The following is a 20,270-nucleotide window of genomic DNA, read 5'->3' on the forward strand; positions in this document are numbered from 1 at the left end:
AGTGGGGCTGAGAGACTTCAAAGAAGTGTGACTGGCCCAAGGTCACCCAGCAGCTGCATGCGGAGGAGCGGGGAACTGAACCCATTTCCCCAGATTACAAGATTACCGCTCTTAACCACTACACCACACTGGCTCCCCCCAAGCAGTTTCCACTTGACCCACACTTTCTAGGCACTGATCCATTTTCCCAGTGCCCTGCTCCTTTTCCAGTGAAAACCCATTCTTTAGTGCTAAATTGGAGTAAATGTTAACCTGGAGAAAACTTGGTTCCGCCCATCCTACCAGAGGAAAAACATGGTAGGAATTGTGGGTACAAAACAGAATAAGAAAAACATTAACATCTTATAAACCAGCCATAGACAAAAAGCACAAAATTATGACAATCTGAAGGTCAGTGTAAACACAAGCAGTGTAAAACCAGAAAAGGGAAAAGAAAAGAAGTTGCTGTAATAATTGAAAAAAACATTTAAAAATCAGTTTTAGCTATAATAAATTGACACCTAACAAATGACTTTTGTATATCCTGAGCTATTCATTAATCAACATCTTCAGGCATATTTACGAATTTTTTTAAAGTTGCAATTGCTTCCCTTATCTTCTCTTTGAGTGTCTAATCTACTAATAAACTTACATATAATCACCCCCATTTATATTTCCTGCCTTCTGCTAAGACAAACTTACAAATCGTATAGTCATGATCCAAGAGTTCCTGATTTCACATACCTAAATTATCTTTGTTGACACAAAAATATAACCTTTCCTTGAATATGATCTGTAGATCTGCAAATAACATATATCATCCATTGCAGCTAGATAGGGCTGAATCATTTAATCACTCCTGACACAGTGACTCAGCAGAATGTTGTGACTGAATGAGCTACTTCTCTGCACTTGTTGCTTGCTAAACTAGGTGATTTGGGAAGTAGTGTGCTCAGAACAGGATGCTAAAACTAGGGTGTTAAAAGAGCGGAAGCAGAGAGAATGACAGCAAGGCCATTCCCATCTCTCTTCCAGTGATGCAGCAGTAAATTTTGAAGTGTGGAATCTCATTGCCAGAACCGCCGGAGCCAGGGCCCCAAGGGGAATCCAAAAACACGCACAGCTGTAGGAGTAAGTGTCACTAATTTCAGTGGTGCTTATTTCTGACTGCATGGGTTCAGCTTGTCAAAACACATGGAGCTTCAATAAAACATGTTTAGTAAGCTAAAATGCAGTCTTTAGATTTGAATTACACATGCCCAGAGGTGTTAGCCTATAAACTGCTAGCATGAAGTGGCAACCTCATCAAAAAAAAGGAAACACGTACCCAGCTTCTGTTTCATTATTTATTTTCTTCATTCTCTGACTTTCTCTATGCTGAATTGTACAAACAATAGTAAAGCATGAAAACCTTAATTGCTTCCCAGGAGAAAGAGTTACCCTAGGACTCAGCTAGATTGGTAAATAATAAGTGTTTTATATGTGTTCTATATGCAATATAACACTGTAACACCAGATGGCACTGTGGAGTCCAATCTTTCTCTACCAGATTTCCCTGTATGAGTTTACAACGGGTTTCACTGAATCGCTTCTTTGATCCAGTCCTAGTGCTCTAAGAGTTGACAATCATCAGACTTGCTATGGAAAAAATCCTGGAACTGTGTCCTCCTTAGCCCAATTCCTGATCCACTGTCCTGTCCCATCCTTGGTCACACTCACAGAAGAGATGCTGTCTCTTACCCCTAAATGAGATTTCAGTATCATGCAGAAAGCAGCACGTGAAAGGGATCTGCATCCTTCCTTTTCTGAGCATGCATCAAGGCCCCTTTGCCTTCTCCGGTTTGCTTTGCCTGACGCTTGCTGCATTTTTCAGAGATGGTGGCGTCATGCCAGCCATGATCTTATCTGCAACCCTCATCCTGAGATATGACTTATGACTGCTGCAAGGTCACTTTGAGAAAACACGAACATGGATACAATCTCCTTGACTGCTATTAACCCTGGCTAGTCTGGGCATCGTGGAACAAAGGTTTTCTTGCCTCCATGTATAAACTAGCTCAACAGCCCCAAACTGTGAATAGCCCTCAATTTAAACCCTTAATACTGAAGTCTTCTTGACTGTGTACTAAAGGAGACTGACGCACTTGCTGCCTTTTTTAATTCTTTCTGTACATAAGAAGAGCCCTGCTGGATCAGACCAAAGGCCCATCTCATTCAGCATCCTGTTCTCACAGAGGCCAACCAGATGCGACACCACTCTCTCTACTTGCCATTTGCAGCAACCAGAATTCAGATTGCAACCTGCTCCCAGCTGTGGAGGCGGAACATAGCTATTGTGGTTGCTGCCATTGATAGGCTGAATTTTTAAGTGGCCGTCGCTACTTCCTGTGGAAGCAAATCCCAGAGTTTAACTAAGAAGTCCTTTCCGTCGTCTGTCCTGAATTTTCCAACATTCAGTTTCATTGGATAACTCTGCAGTCTAGTGTTAGGAGAGAAGGGAGAATATCTACTTGTGTCTCTCTTTCTCTCCCTGTTCAAATCCTCCACCCCTAACTCCTTTTTCCTGTGGTGCATTTGGCTGGATCCCTGGTTCCCCGTCCCAAACAAAGAGCTAGAAAAATAAATACTAAATAAATAAATAAATAATTTTTTAAATTTATATCCTGCCCTCCCCAGCCAGAACCAGGCTCAGGGTGGCTAACATCAAAATATATAATACATGAAGACATTAAATTCAGCAATAGACTGAAATACAGCTTAAAATCAGCTTAAGATCAAAATAAGATCAGATGGCTACCCGCAAATTATAACTATAACTATAGGGGTTTACTCATTTACACATATCCATCCTTTGTTTACTTGAATGCCCATTCCCCACCCCAAAAAAGTTGTAATGTACGCTGCCCAGGGCAGGGGCTGCATTTTTAATAAACGTGTATTGCTCTACAGAATCATGTTCATTTAGGAACACAGGAATCTTCCTTGCCCCTAACACAGGCTATTGATCCATGTGGCTCAGAGATGTCTGCACTGACTGACAGCAGCTCTTCAAATGGTCAGAGACACAGATGTCTTTTGCAGCCCAATCTGGAGAAGATGGGAATTGGGTCTGGGGCATTTCTCATGCTACACAAATGCTGTACCACAGAGTTCCAGCCCTTCCTTTGAAAAGTAGATATTTCTATATCTATATATGAATGCAAACATTACACACAATTTTGCTTTGTAGAGTCTTGATTACAACCACTGGATTGTAGTTACAATGGCATCATTCACCCTAAAGCCAGTAGGACAGAATCTGATCTTCCTGATCCCACCCTCCTCAGGACATTGGACAGGGTGGGGGTGGGGAGGACTTCCTACCTGTCAATCACCAGAAGTTACAATGAGGTCAGGTGACCAAAGAAAAACAAAGTCCTTTGTGGGTACAGTTTGAGCCATGCCCACAGAGGAACACTCTTTGCATTACGCGCTTCAATTCAAGGTGAGCTTTGGAGTTGACAGTAGGTGTAGATTCCAGTGGGCTTCTTGTTCAACACTGAAGTTCCCGGTGGAAAATGTCATTGTGCGGCCAATTGCTGCAGGGGAACTGTTGCAGTTCCCCAAGGTTTCTTGCCAGCCACCTCTAGGATCCCAATCTATTGTCTCTCTTCCCAAATGCAAAAGTGTGCCTCTTCTATTAAGATTTTATAACAACAACAACAACAACAACAACAACAACAACAACAATTTTTATTTATACCCTGCCCTCCCCAGCCAAGGCTGGGCTCAGGGCGGCTAACAAGCAATAATAAAAACAAGTTGAATGAATACAACTTAAAAACAAGATTAAAATACAACATTAAAATATTGAAACATTAAAATATTAAAATGCAGACTCATCACAGGAGGAGAAAGGAAAAAGGAAAAAGAAAAAAGAAAGAGTGGGTGGGGGAGGGAATCAAATTGGCTCCAAGCCAAAGGCCAGGCGGAACAACTCTGTCTTACAGACCCTGCGGAAAGAAATCAGATCCTGCAGGGCCCTGGTCTCATAAGGTAGAGCGTTCCACCAGGCCAGAGCCAGTGTTGAAAAGGCCCTGGCTCTGGTTGAAGCTAATCTAACTTCCTTAGGGCCCGGGACCACTAGGGTGTTGCTATTTATGGACCTTGAGGCTCTCCGTGGGGCATACCAGGAGAGGCGGTCTCGTAGGTACGAGGGTCCTAGGCCATAGCATTTATCCAATGCTCTCAAGTTAATGCAACAACATTCCATTCCTGGGGAGTGCACACCTACACAGTTAAGAGTAATCTCTAGGTCTTCAGCCTGCAGCAACACATCAGAAGCGATGGTGATCTTTATGGCCATTCACATAAGTAGCATGTCAGAGGAGACAATGCGGATCCAGCTGGTCGCTGCTGGAAGGGTTGCCTTTGAACATATAGCCTGGTGGGACAGTGTTGCAGAGGAGGGAGAGCTGAAGCAGGTAGTCATTAACAATGTTCTGTGAGATTGGAGGTTTGCAGTGTCTTCGAAGCTACAAACATGAGTCTGACCAAACTGCGGGAGGCAGTGGAAGACAGGAGGGCCTGGCGTGCTCTGGTCCATGGGGTCACGAAGAGTCGGACACGACTAAACGACTAAACAACAACAACAACAACCAGCTTTTGGAGTGGAAGAGTTAGAAGCACTGATAAACTAGTAACTGTGACAAGAGTATTCCTGCTCCATGTGGGCAAAATATGAGCATATTTCACATTCCCCACTTCCCTGACAGTTAGGAAGTTCCACTGCTGCTTTATATGGTTAATTTTCTTCTGAGGACTTATCCACACTTAACTTTCCTTGATGCCTTCCAAGCCCACTCTGTGGTGTAGTGGTTAAGAGCGGTAGACTCGTAATCTGGTGAACCAGGTTCGTGTCTCCGCTCCTCCACATGCAGCTGCTGGGTGACCTTGGGCTAGTCACACTTCCTTGAAGTCTCTCAGCCCCACTCACCTCACAGAGTGTTTGTTGTGGGGGAGGAAGGGAAAGGAGAATGTTAGCCGCTTTGAGACTCCTTTGGGTAGTGATAAAGCGGGATATCAAATCCAAACTCTTCTTCTCTTTAAAGCTGAATTGGAGCAAATGGCAATCCACAGGAAACTCGAATTGCTGTTTGCTCCAATTCAACTTTAAAGAGAGTTTTCACGGGAAAAACTCTGGAGCAAAAGAAAAGGGCATTCGGAGACAGGGTTTTAAAGCACACAGTAAGTGTGCATAAGCCCTAAGAGAAAGGGGAACTAAGAAACTGGGGATTTGTGATGTTTATATATATACACAGACTGAGCAGGTGGTAATCAAGTGGGCGCGTAAACTAGCAGTACTAGTTCCAAAACAGCAACAGTCCTCTGAAATAAACAATATGCAGTTGCCACTCCCCAAGAGTGGCAAGAATCTTGTAAGAATCAGGCACAATGTCCTCCTAAACAAAGTTAAAACTTCCTCTTTTCTTCTCTCTTGATGCATATGTGGTGCCACTCATAGCCAGCTAGGAGAGAAGGTCACATCATATTCCAGTAGGTAGATAGAATGTTACCTTCCCTCCTAACTGGCTTTGACTACACATTAATTAGCAGTCGCTATATGTATTATGTCACTCTGCAAAGCACTATCTATACCAATAGCGCCATACATTTGTATCTAAATAAAAATCACATGTAACTGTGTACAGCTGCAACTGGATTCAATGAGGGATGGATATACTAGGTTTATTTCCATTTGTTTGCCCCAAGTCCATTTGGTTCCATTTCCACATTAATCTGTCAGTTTCTTTTAAAAAAAATCTGAATGAAAAATTGTGTGTAAATACATATTTAATTCTTAATTGTACTCATTTGTTGTCCCCATATATATTTTTCTAAACACTGCTTTGCATGCAGAAGGTCCCAAGTTCAATCCCCAGCATCTCCAGATGGGGCTGGGGAAGAATCCTGCCTGAAACTCAAGAAAGCCACTGCCATTGATTGTGCTAGATGGCTCAATGATCTGGTTTAGAATCAGACAGCTCCCTATGTTCTTATATTTTCTCTCAAAATACGAATTTCTAAGCATAGTTCAACAAAGTTATGGTGTGAGTTCTGCTCACACAACAGAACCTCTCCTCCAACTGCAACTGTCCCCCCCTCCAAAGCTGCTCGGGGTGGGTGAGTGTGTATCTGTGTGTCTATCTATCTATCTATCTATCTATCTATCTATCTATCTATCATCTATCTATCTATCTATATAATCTATCTATATCTATTTATCTATCTATGTATCATCTATCTATGTATCATCTATTTATCTATCTATCTATCTATCTATCTATCTATCATCTATCATCTATCTTTCATTCATATCTATCTATCATCTGTCTATCTATCATCTATCATCTATCTATCATCATCTATCTATCTATCTATCTATCTATCATCTATCTATCTATATCTATCTATCTATCTATCTATCTATCTATCTATCTATCTATCTATCTTCTATCTATCTATCATCTAAATCTATCTATCTTCTATCTATCTATCATCTAAATCTATCTATCATCTATCTATCTATCATCTATCTATCATCTATCTATCTATCTATCTATCTATCTATCTAATCACTGTGTCAGAAAATTTAGGACATTCAAAAGCCAGTGTGTAGCTAACCTTGCATTCACCTCTCCTCTTCAACCTCACTCAGTCTTAGCACGATGAGGGCATGGCCAAAACTTGGCTCTTCGAAGTTGTACTGCTCTGAGGCATAAGCACAGCTCCCCTCCACCCACATCAAGATGGATTTCATTTAGATACTGGAACAAAAACAAAGTCAGAACATTGTATAAATAAGTCATGGGTGGGATAATGCCGAATGACAGACGGTTTTGTTCTTACAAGCAAGCAATGGCAAGCCGCTCCTATACACAATGTCATGACTGCGATGATGGAAATTATGTAAGGTTCCTTAGAAATTATGTAATGGAAATGCAAATTGGAAATGCAAGAGGTTGATCCCACCACAAAGTGGCTTGTCAGGGTAGGCAGAAACAGCAAAAATACTGGAGAGAGCATTAGGGGATCTTTGATCATTCCCATTGTATAGGATCTGCTGGAATCGGTACCCAGAAACCTTTGGGCCTGCTCCCCTCCTTGTGGCCTGGCAGGGCCCTGTACTGGTGTGTGTGCTCTGCTCTGCTGCTACCCCACCCACATGAAAAAAGCCTGGGCCAGTACTGTGAGCAGCAAGGGTGCCATCTGGCTCCAGGTGCCATTTTGATTTCCCAGAATGCAGATCGGCCTTGAGGCATTGTGGGAAATTAAAATGAGCCCCTGCTATTTTGGAGCATTGTGGGAAATGGGAAATGGCAACTACCTGGAGATGCTTGGAGCGCCACTGCCTCAAAGGCTGATTTAGGGCCTTTGAATTAAGCTATTTATTTTGGGATCAAAATTTGAGTAGGTGTTTTCCCCTCACCTACTCAAGGGTGAAGTTGATTGAACAAACAAATGAAGTTAAAACAACATCCATGGAATGCTCTTGCAAGCCAACTATCAGATTAATATTGCATGCAGCATCGGAGACTATCATACATGGATGGCTGCATCTCTTGCGGGTCAGCTATCGGAAACAACTAAACTAAATATTAAAAGAGATAAAATAGGTGAGGATAAGAGGCAAGCATTTATTTATTTTTACAAGTACCCACGGGAAAATAATAGTTGCAACAGTACATTTTGATCAAATCACCTCTTCCTACAGATTACAATGATATTCTGGTTGACCAAATAATCCTGCAATTATTAAAATTTTCTCTCGACAGAATCTCAACATGTGAAAACATTCCATTACATAGATGGTCTCTGTACTCCGTTTAACCAAGTTTTAATACCGGACCTATTTCAAATGTAAATTTAGGATTTACGATTCAGTACATGCTGTACTGAAGGATGGTTGGCTGGTTCTTTTTCTGTATTAAGAGCACAATTTTTACTCAGCGCTGGCTCTGCTATTAGGCAGAGTGAAGCATCTGCCTCCAGCGGCAGATGCTGGGTAGTGGCAATGAAGCATTGGAGGGCAAAGCTGTGTGTGCCACATGGCTGGCCCAGCTCCCCCTAAGAAACTGGGTCTATAAGTCCCAAATCACCAGTTCTCAATGGGCCAGAGTCCTCTAGCCTGTTGCAGTTGCCACCTTCCATCCTGCCAGGCTCCTCCTCCGGATGAGACTCTGCCACATCTGCAAACTTTCCTGGTCCTTCCCCTCCCCATTGGGCTGCTCCCTCCAAGCCATCTCCATGGGGCCATGGCAGTGACCGTAATTAGGCCTGTGGGCATCCTTTTCAGTTTAGGATGCACAGGCAGGTGTGGAAGCTGTAGCATGATGGGAGGGATGTGTGATGTGAACTAAAACACACAGGCATAACCCTCAACCACTTTGTATTCACTAGATAAGCTGAGCCTCGCACCCATGGAAATCACAAAGAAATCTGTTGGGACAAAAAGTGACTAATTTGGGACAAAAAGTGAACATTAATACAGAAATTATTCAGGATCTGATACAGGAATCTACTTTGACAGGGCAAAATGTCGAGAAGGCGAAGGAGAAAGTTGCTGTTGTTGAACCTAAAGTAATACAAGTGGGAGCCCCAGCCTTACAGAGGCAAATTGAGGACTATAAATTGAGGCCTTTTATGACTGAATTTAGAAAAAGTCAGATTTTGAGGATCGGAGCCCTGCCTGGACTGGAGAAGGAAAGTTGGATAGATCCCTTCATGCAGGGATTTACTGACTTTTGGGATTTGGACTTGGGTCGTGAGGAGATTGGAGCTGTGGGGGCCTTTGGATTTGGAGGAATTTTGAAACATGTCCTGAAATACCTTATGGATTTTAGATTTAACCATGGAGATTTGGTTGACCTGTCGAGAAGGAATAAAAGCATTGCTAGGTTGGAGCTTCCCCGAGATCTGCTCTTCAGTATCAAAGGAAGGAAAATAAGAACAAGATCAGTAGAAGACAAAGTAAAGTGCATGTATGAATATGAAGAAGACCTGCAGAAGGGACTTGGAAAAGAGTTAAGAGCCTCGGACAGAAGATCACCAGGTTGATGGACTATTTGGAATTGACAAATGACTGGCAGTATCCGAGACCAGGGAGAAGAGATGGTGGAAGAAGATTGGAAAAAGTTTTAAAGTTTATTGTCAGAAATAGAAATATTGTAAAATTACTGAGTGTTAGAAAAATGTTGGAATGAAATCTTATGGCTTTAATTGAAATGTTATAAGGAGTTAAGCATAAATAAGCATTATAGTATTAATGGAAAATAAGGATAAAAATAAGTTAAGATATTTATATGACAGAAAATAGAGAAAGATGGAAAGGAATTGCTGAAACAATTAATAGAAGTGGAATACAAAAAGGGAGGTGAGAGGAGGTCGATGAAACAAGGGTATGAAAGATAGACTACTGAAATGGTATAATGTATGTTTTTAAATTGTTTTTGTTTTGTTTTGTTTAGGTTAATGTTGTGTTTTGTATTGTTTATATATTGTATTGTATTGTTTTTCCCTTTTCTTGTTGTTTTTTGCTTTTTGTCTTTTTTCTTCTCTTTCCTTTTTGTAAGTTTTAAAAGTAATAAATATTTTTTTTAAAAAAAAGAAATCACAAAGAAATCTGAAAGCACTGTGCAAATGTGCTAGGAAGAGAAAAGAAAGCTTTCGTGAAATCTGAGGACAGGCTTCAGCACAGCACAACCTCAGAACCAGCTTTGTGAGGCCTCATCTAGATTAAATGTACTGGACAGGCTCACAATGACAGGTGTGCCGTACCACTTTTTGACTGCATTCCTGGCCCAATGCCAGACAAACCTGTTTTCCTCAACAAATGCTGAAGTGGGTCCAAATTCTCTTTCTCCTCCCTCTAAAAACAGTAAAATAACTTGCACAATTTCAGCTTTTGCATTTTTATTTTTATTTTTTTTAAAAAAATAGGTTACTACTGGACATAAAATGACCTTTGTGATCTCCATTAGCTGAAGTTACTCATGCCTTTGACATCTAGAGCTTAGATCTCACTGAGATGGTAAACTTTGGGATGGGGCTGCAACATCTGAAACTGCAGGTGAGGGCTTGTGGCAGTGAATGCAGTGAAAATCCCCTGCACATAGGAAATGAGCAATGTCAGGCAGAAAAGTGCAACCACAATTATTGGGAGGTTAGAGCAACTGCCCTAGGAGGGAAGGCTCTTTTGCTTAAGGAGGGAAAGTCAAGGAAGGTGGTGGTGGAGGAGACTTGGAGGTGTGTAAACTTTTGCACATTGTGGAGAAAGTGGAGAGAGATTCCCTATCCTCCTATTTTACTAGAACCTGGGGGATCATCCAATGAAGCTGGATTTTGGAAGATTCAGGACAGACAAAAGGAAAGACTTCTTCACGCAGCTCACAGTTGCTACCACCAGGGGCAGCAATGGCCATCAACTTGAATGACCTTAAAGTGGAATCAGGCAAATCTGTGGTGGAAAGATATCAATGGCTGTTAGTCATGATGCCTACATATTTCCTCTAGTATCAGAGGTGGAATGCCTTTGAATACTAGTTGCTGCAGAACACAAGAGCTACTTTTAACCAGAACCTTTAGAAAAGCAAAATATGTACATGTCTCTTTCTTCTCTTTCTGTCTCTTGAGGGGGAGAGAAGTTAACTTTCCCAACCTTTGCTTTTACACGCATGTGCGTCACAGACAAGACAAGCTGGAACTGCAACAAAATGCTGTAGTGTGGAGTTGCAACACATGCCAACTAGGCAAAAGCACTCAAAGAGACCATGGAGCAAGGCCAGTGGGTGGGGTGAGGCTTAGGGAAAGAAGATGGCTAAGAGAGAGTCTTGAGGGTAGGGGCAGGCAGCCTGCCCTGTTTTGCCACCTGAGGCGAAACAGGAAGGTGCTGCCCTGCACTTGAACCACATACGCCCCTTGCCAGCCCCACCAAAGCCTCCTGGGGGGGGCACAGCTGCAACTTCCAGGCCACATGAGAGCCCCATGATATTGTGTAGAGGCCTCTGCACAAGGCTCTTGCCAGATTTTGCAGGACTCTCACAAGATCTTGCTGGAACCCAGAAACTGCAGTAGTCGCTTCTCCTTGCAACTGCGTTTTAAACTACCAATGTGTGTATAGCCAAACTGTCAAGACTAATGTTCAGCCCAAATCTACCCCCTTGTTTCTGGAGGCCATTAGATCTCTGTGGCTAGTTGAAGAGTGTGCTAGGGCCCCATTCAGCCTTCTCATTACCAGGCATGATCTTTAACAATAGTAGCTTTATTATAATTATTCTTTACATGACACTGTCAACGTAAATGGAGCTTTTTAACGCTCTGTGAGCAAAAAGGACAGGCATCTGCTGAAAACAGTTTGCAATCTAGATTTTGATGCTTGGGGTGATGATGGAGGGGAGAAGGGGGAGAAATGAGTGTCACAGTGGATAATAGACAGAAAATGCCATTCCCCGGGTGCGGATGGGGGCTCAGATTGTGATGTGGATTAAATTATTAAATCAATGGCTTTGCAGAAAGGGAGGGAACTGAAGAAAGAGAAGCAAAGCTTCTAGAGTGAAATCTCCCAAAACAGAGACAAATTTGCGTATCAGCTATTGAATGTAAGCTGTTTGAGGCAAAGACCTGCCATTCCTCTCTCCCACAAATATAACTCTGCAAAGTGCAATGTACATTGGCAGTGCTATATAAACAAGTCAAAGTCCTTTGAAAGTGTTTACACTTGAGAATGAAAGCAAACATACCAACAATGATATTCAATTTTGTAGCTCTATAAGGTCTAGGTGAAATGCAGCCAATGAACTGCAAATAATACAACGTTTCCATCTTTACATATAATCTTCTGGAGAAGGACATTTGCCCTGATCCACAAGGGAGATACATTCACAAAGGAAACTTCTGGTGTGTAGCTGATGCAGATACTTACCATGTATCTTAGCGCTCATCTGAGCCTCATTGAATAAGCTGGATGGTACTTTTAAATGAATATGAGAGGTGCCTCTAGCAGCTCCACATACAAGCACATTGTGCTAACCCAAATAGGATGTTGCCTGAGTTGTCCAAGGTGGCAATTGGGACTCTGTTCTTCATTGATCCCATTCCTATCTGCATGGCAATTTCCTATGCTGGGAAACACTTGTTGTGCCCTATTGAATTTATGCGACAGTGCTCCACAGGGATTTATTTTGTTCTCTCTGCTGTTCTGCATTGCATCAGGGATCAGGAACCTCAGGCCCATGGGCCAAATGTGGCCACCTAGACCTCTCTATCTGGCCCTTGGGATTCTGCCCAGGCCACACCCTCCCAGACCTCAGACCTCCCTGGCCCTGCTCAGTGCCTTCCTCTGGCGATTCTACCTGCTGGAAATGGGTCCATGAACTCTGATAATACGCCTTGCTTGCCTGGATAAAGGATGAAGAATGGTGTGCATCTGGGCACAGCCACCACTGGCACATGGCCCCCGGGAGAGACTGTGGCCCTTGGTGTGAAGCAGGTTATCTACCCTGATCAACAGAAAACTTTTGAGTGAGATCATTCAGCTTTTTGGAATCACATATAACCTATAACTTGATGTAACCCAAGTTTATTGCAGGCTTGGTGAGGGAGGTGGCCTGTTGAGAGTCCCAAGTCAAACAGACAGGCTTGGGTGGCCATATTTGGTCACTGGGCCTGAGGTTTCCTACCCCTGCAGTAATGGATTGGATGAGGCCATTAAACTGAGGTTAAATTTAGAAAGGTCAGAGGCGCTGCTGGTGGGTGGTTGAGACAGGCTGGTGGTACAGATGGTGGGAGGTGGTGGTCAGCCTCTTCTGGACAGGGATTGTACTCCCATTTAAACTGGATTTGTTTTTATAGCTTGGCAGTGCTGTGTCAGATTGTGAGGGTAACCTTGGTGCAAATCCCCACTTCTCCATGACACTCAATAGGGGCCCCAGCAGCGTTCTTCACAAATCTACCTAATGAGACCCAGGCAAGATAAAGAGATGGGAAAAGAGGACACCATGTTGTCTGTTATTTGCTCCTTGAAGGAAAGGTGAGATCAAAAGGTGAGAAACAAATAAACCTTGGAAGGTCCATGACCTCTACCCTTGGGGAACATTTATCCTCCAGGGCCAGCTAGTCAATTGTTAACAGAGCCAGGAATAGGGAGGGCTTTAAGGTGAATGTGGCAGACCCCCCACATCACTCCATCTAAGTTTAGAATCAAAGAACCATAGAAATGTGGAGTTGGAAGGTACCCTAAGGATCATCTAGTCCAATCCTCTGCAATGCAGGACTTTTTGCTCTGTAGAGATATGCTAAAAGAGAGAGAGGAAACAAACACCCTTATTGGAAATAATGCCTTGTTGAAGTACAAAGAGCATGAAAAACTGACCTACACAGCTGCAGTCATTGAGGAAAGCCAGCTTTGGCAAAAGCACCATCTTCCTCAGGGCCACAGAAGCAGGTAATGCAGCAAGCCAGGCAAAGAACTTCAGAAGCACCACCAAAGCACCCAGCTAGCTAGGCTATTCAGGGGAAAGGGGGAATACTTGGAAATACTTGCTTGGATCAGAGCATCACGGGGTGAGGAGCTCCTATATAAGCTCACAGAATGAATTGCTCTCACCTAGGGATAGATGACATCGATTTTGGTTTCTCACAGTTTCTCATTTTTCCGGTGTGCAGTTCAGCTTTCCATAATTCTGCTTCAGTTTGTGAAGATTCTTTTTTTAAAAGCTCTCCATGAAAATTCATCAGCATTTTAGTTTTTCTTCAAATCTATGTATCTTTTGTTGGCAATTACAATAGATACATTTTTATTTTATTTTTGCAAAGCAATGCATCACAGTATAATGTGTCACTGCCTGTTATTTTCACTAATGTATATATTTGTATGCACATTTCACTCTGGTAGACACACTTGTGTACATAATACTTGGCTGGTTGACTGCATTGCAAAATTCGGAGAAGTGAGCCTTCCAAAAGATGGTTGTGTATGGTTTCAGAAGGCTTCCAAAACATGGGTTCACGGGTTTTTTCAGAAAGTGCTAATTTGGTAAGTTTGCCTTTAAATGCGAACTGAGTTGGGCTTTTCCTCCACCCCTACTTTCATTCTGCCTCTGCTTGACTGACCTGAGGGCATTGACAACAACTCTGCCTCAAGTGAAGCAGGAACATTTTGCTTTTTCATAATAATAAAAAAGGTTTCCTAATCTTGTTATGTCACTGAGTGCTCCACCCTTTTGTACTGTGCCATGATTAGGATTTCAAGGAACTTGGCTTTGCCATGAAAGGAGGCAAGCAAGTTATGTAAGACATCAGAGTCTGGTTTCTTTGGTTAGGGATCACGGAGCAACGCTTGCTCCCATGACAACCATGTAACCAGACACCTAGCGGCAGGGAGCTGGACAAAAGCTTCTTCAGAAATCTTTGGGGTGCGGCTCAAAGATGGAGCTCTGAGGTCAGCTGAGTACATTGATGCACTCCCTTTTGTGTTTTGTTTTCCTAGCAGCAGCACTGATGCTTGCTAAATCCAAAGCATGATAAAGCTTATATACAGAGAAGAGCCTTTTCTGTCTCAAAATAAGGAGAAGTGGTGGAGGTAAAGAATTCACCGCAGCCATGCAAATACTGAAGCAGTAGCATGTCTGGGACCATGCAAGGACTTTCTTTCAATCAGGAAACTGGTCCACCTAGCTCAATATTGTCTACACTGACTGGCAGTAGGGATTTCAGACTGGAGTTTCTCCCAGCCATATCTAGAGATGCTGGGAACTAGGCCTGGGACCTCCTGTATGCAAAGATGATACTTTACCACTCAGCTGCTTCCCTAGTAGGCACCAAGTTCAGTCCTCTAACATCTTGCCATCATTTGCATTGGGACTTGAGAGAATCTAGTCTTAGAAAAAGATGTCAGCAAAAAGAATTCAACCTGTTTACTTTAAAATACAAGACCAGAACATTTCGTTTCAACTCTCCCATGTGTGTGGCTTTCCATGGTTGCCTCGTTCTCACTGAGGTTGTCGGCTTCTGTCTAAGCTGTACCCCTTTGTGCTAATGGTGGAGGCTCTAATGACTGAACATTGTTCAGTAAAACAACAACAACAACAACAACAACAATTCCCTAAACTTCCCTAAACAGGGCTGCCTTCAGATGTCTTCTGAAAGTCAGATAGTTGTTTATTTCCTTGACACTTGATGGGAGGGCATTCCACAAGGCAGGCGCCACTACTGAGAAGGCCCTCTGCTTGGTTCCCAGTAACCTCACTTCTCACAGTGAGGGAACCCCCAGAAAGCCCTCAGTGCTGGACCTCAGTGTCAGGACAGAATGATGGGGGTGGAGATATACTGGGCCGAGGCTGTTTAGGGCTTTAAAGGTCAGCACCAACACTTTGAATTGTGCTTGGAAATGTACTGGGAGCCGATGTAGGTCTTTCAGGACCGGTGTTATATGGTCTTGACAGCCACTCCCAGTCACTAGTCTAGCTGCTGCATTCTGGATTAGTTGTAGTTTCTGAGTCACCTTCAAAGGTAGCCCCACGTAGAGTGCATTGTAGCAGTCCAAGAGGAAGGTAACTAGAGCATGCACCACTCTGGCAAGACAGTCTGGGGGCAGGTAGGGTCTCGGCCCGCGTACCAGATGGAGCTGGTAAACAGCTGCCCTGGACACAGAATTGATCTGTACCTCCATGGACAGCTGTGACTCCAAAATGATTCCCAGGCTGCGCACCTGGTCCTTCAGGGGCACAATTACCTCATTCAGGACCAGGGAGTCCCCCACACCAGCCCGCCCCCTGTCCCCCAAAAACAGCAGAATCAGTTTTCCCCAGAGCAAACAACACCCACCTGGTCAGCAGCAAGACCGCCTACATGTTAGCCATGTGCACATCTATACACCTGAACACAAGGGGCTAATGAAAGGGCAAGCAGATTAGTCCATTCAGAAAAGGAGAAAGAAAAAGGAAACAAAACTGACAGTCCTTCACTGCCGCCCAGTGGTAAAAAAAATACAGCACAATTTAAAGAGTTGCTTGCAAACAATAATAGAAGTTAATGGGGTTGTGTGGGCTCATTGGAATGAATGGGCATTAGTCACGCAGAGCCATCATTTTCAAGGGGCTTCCTTTGATTTCAGGCTAGTTTCCCTTTGCACCTCATCCACACTGAAGCGATCCTCCAGCTGACCAAAGCTACTTCAGCGTAGAGGGCTTGGTGTCACTTAACAGAGGGTTGGAATGGCCCCCTTGGTGATTGCTAGGCCAATATCTGTGTTCTCTTGCACCCATTGTTTGTTTTGATTTTTCATTATCTAAAGGGTAACTGATTCACCGTTTCCTTTCCTCCACAGCAGGTCAGTGTCTTGTCACTGCCTGCCACCCCAGCTAAGGAAGGCACGTGTCAGATAGTTAACTCTTTGTCAACAAGTGGAGCACTTATAACAGCTTCCATAGTGCTCTGGATACAAACATGCATGCATGCTTCTAGCCTCTAAACAGCTGTCCACAGGTCTAGGCCCTGCAGAGCAGTTGCAGCAACAGTGGGGCCCTGCTTCTCTTCCAGCTTAGATACCCTCCTCTGACAGGTCGCACCCATGAACTGAGACTTCTCCTGCATGGAAGTCACTGCTGCTCTTCTCTTTTCAAGCTCCTCCAGGTTCTAGGAGACAGCAGGGCAGGAGAAGGTAGGGAGTTGACTGGTCCTTCTCTTGCCTCAATAGCTTCTTCTTCCTCCACCACATCCCGTGTGGCTTCCTCCATCTCAGACTGCCCTGACTCTTCCTCCTCCCTCTGGCCGAGCTCCTGCCTTGCAGGTGGCACCAAGCCCCATAAATCACTGGGCCCCTCTCCTGGGTCACACTTCTGGCCCCCTAACACCCCCACATACCATATTTTTCCATGTATAGGATGCCCCCATGTATAAGACACCCCCTACTTTGGGGGACCCCAAATTTAGAAAATGGGCCTATGCACTATCCGTATATAAGACGCCCCCAGATTTTTAACCTTATTTTAAAGTAAAAAAAAAAATACATAGAAATGTACGGTACTCTTTAGAGCCCTGCCGGTATCCCACTGGAGCTGTCTGGTCGGTGTCAAGTACAGGGGGCAATGCATTACCCCCAAACTGAATGAGCTGCTCACATGATGGGTTTTAGCCAGGTAGTGGGGGGACCTGTGGGTCTCCAGACATTACTGGACTCAACTCCCATCAGACCATGAGGATGGCACATGGTCAGGGATGATGATGGGAGTTGGAGTCCAGCATCCTGTGGAGGGCTGCATATCATCTGGAGGACCACTGGTGCCCAACTCCTGATCTAAACTAACCTAAAAAGTATCTAGTCTAAACAAAAAAGAGTAGTCTGTAGGGGGAAAGAAGAGGGGAGGCATGCAGGGACTGCATAAAGACACAAGAGGGCTCTGCAGCCCAACAACTGAGGGTCAAGGCAGACTTCAAAGCTAAGCTCACATTATTCTGTTGCTCCAATGATGAGCTGGGCTTCCTTTTTTCTGAACCAAGGCAAGAAGTATTGGGAACTTCAGCACCACTTGATGCAAGTGGGGCACTGTGGGCGTGTGCCACAGCTCAGCCAGATTTTTACTGCTGGCATACAATTCTACCACCCTGATAGTATGGCAACAGAAAAGAGAGCTTGCAGAGCTCTGAAAGACTACAGACAGACTGCTGCCTGGGCCAACCCTGCCATTCAGTGGGGTGAAGAGACCTACTTCAGGTGGCACCACAAGGGAGGGAATAGGTGAAGGCAGGAACTGGTGTCTCTCTGGGGAAACAAGGGGTCCAAGACTCGGAGCATTTTTAAAAATAGAAGTCAGTCTCTAGCCCTCCTAGAATGAAAATTATCTAGCAAAATGTCCTTCTAAGTGTGAAATGAGTTACAGACCCTCCAAGCACCCCTATTTTCCAGGGATAGTCCCAGATTTACAGAAACCTTCCCAGTTTCTGATTCAATCCAGGTATGTACTGCTTTCCTCAGGACGTCCCTATTTTCATTGGAGAAATATTGGAGAGTATGGGGTTATCTGACCCTCCCCCCCACCAAAGCCAAGGAGATAAACAACTATACAACCTGTAGAAGACATTTGAAGGCAGCCCTGTATAGGGAACTGTTTTAATGTTTTATTGTGTTATATGTTGGAAGTTGTCCAGAGTGGCTGGGGCAACACAGTCAGATAGGCAGGGTAGAAATAATGAAATGATGGTGATGCAGGAGGAATAGGATGCCCCTATTTTCATCAGATCTGGAAGTTTTGGAGTCAGCCTGGTGGCTCCTGGATTTCGGAGCTTTTAACCAATGAGTAAAGTTAGAGCTGTGATTGATGAGAGAGTTGTTTAGACACCAGATGATAGGAATCATTGAGGTCCTACAAAGCTGGCAGTCCCTGGACCTGAGCAGGGTTCCGGTGGCTTGGAGGCAGTTAAAAATGGGGTAGGGGAGGAGATCTCAGGACCTGGGTCACCCCCTGCCAATGCCCCCTGTTTGGTGAAGCATTTGGAAGAAGGAGAAGATTGTTAGTGCAATCAGTCTAATGCTTATTATTGTCAGATCGCAGCCTGTGTCAAGTTAGGAAGTGAGGATCGTTCTAAATCTCAGGGATATTATGGCTTTCAGTTGTCACTCAAGATAGGTCTCAGCCCTTTTGCAGGTATTTTCTGCCAGATGTCTGCATCTCCTTCCTCTCTAATTCTCTGCCCCCTGACAGCCACAAAGTGCTCTGATCCATCCAGCCTGACCTGTAGCAATTCAGGGCTTTCTGCATTCAACTCGTCCAATGCCCCAGTTCCTCCACATATGCCATATTTGGCTCTGATCGTAGCCAAATCCAGTGCATAACAGAAGATAAATAATTCCAATTGTCAGAGCTGCCTCTAGGTCCCAGCTCACAGAGGACCAACGCCAGGCTGTCGTTATGTACAAAAGTCTTTATTGAGGTTTAGTTTCCATTTCAAAGCCGCAGCGCGCAGCTCTACGTCTTAAAGCCTAGACCGGCGAAGTCCCGTCTGAGTCTCTGCCCCTTCCACACCAGTTTAAGACCCTCGCTTTGCTCCACCTCTTCCTAAGTTCCTTTCTCCTCTGGGCCCTCCTGCCCGCTAGGGTTTCATCCTTTCTGGACTCCTCTGACGCTGACCCCCCTGATTCTTCCCCCTCCTTCCGGCGGGCTTTAGGACCTGGTTCCCTATCCGGGCTACCTTCTGTGCCGCTCGCCTGTACATTTGAACTTGGCGCGCGCGCCCAGCCGGCAACTTTCCTCTTGACCGTTCCCTCGCTCTCCGATGGAGGCGTGGCCAACCCTGCCTCATCTTCTCTCGCTGGTGGTGTATATGTTGGCTCTGATACCTGGGACTCCTCCCCCCCACTACGCTCTGGTGGGGAAGCTGGTCCTGATTTCCAACTGCTGCTCTGGGAGTCCCCGCTGGCCCCTTGCTTCTGGGGTGTCCCCCTTGGGTCCCCCCTTGCCCTGGCCATAGGTGCCCCCTTCTGAGAATCTTCCGATTCGCTGGAGAGGCTCATGGAATCTCTCGGGCTGCTGTCATCTTCTCCTACGCTGCCCTCGGATTGCTCCCCCTCGCTCTCCATCTCCTCCCCTCCCTGCGCTCCCGCTGAGTCCTTGACACCAATGTTCTCCATTCTTGCAAGATCCTGTTCCAAAGGAACTCATGCAAGGCTTGTGGCTGTGTTTTGCAACCTCACATGCTACTATGCTCAGACCATTTTCTGTAAATGTTTTCTAATCCTGTGGTCAAGCAAGAGCTACCATACTGCAGAAACCGGGGGGGGGGGGGGAGACACAGAGAAATATAAAACTTTTCAGATTGCATCACCTAGTCAGTCTTATTCTCTGTTTAGTGATGTCACTCTAGGGGGGAGCTGGATCTTAGTACTGCACAGGGCCCCACTGAAATCTGAGAGTCCAAAGTCCACAACTGGTACTGATCACCAACTGTAACAATGAATATTTTATTTGGGTCCTTCCCTGTTATGCTGAGTTAATTTCTTACTTCTTGCCCTCCCTAAATATCTTGATCCTGTTATCTATAAAAAAAAACCCTACTCCTGTTTCTTGGAGGAGGGAACCTAGATGGCTTGAAAGGGAATCTGCTTCTCCACTACACAGAGGCGTAGGAAGGGGGGAGCAGTGGGTGCGGTCCGCCCCAGGTGTCATGACTGAGGGAGGTGGCAAAATGGCAGGTGAGTGGGCGGCACACCTTGCGCCTGGTGGCAACAGCTCTTCTGACCTGGCGGCAGAGAGCAGCCC

The sequence above is a fragment of the Podarcis cretensis genome (assembly GCF_951804945.1).
Source record: "Podarcis cretensis genome assembly, chromosome: 8".
NCBI lineage: Eukaryota > Metazoa > Chordata > Lepidosauria > Squamata > Lacertidae > Podarcis > Podarcis cretensis.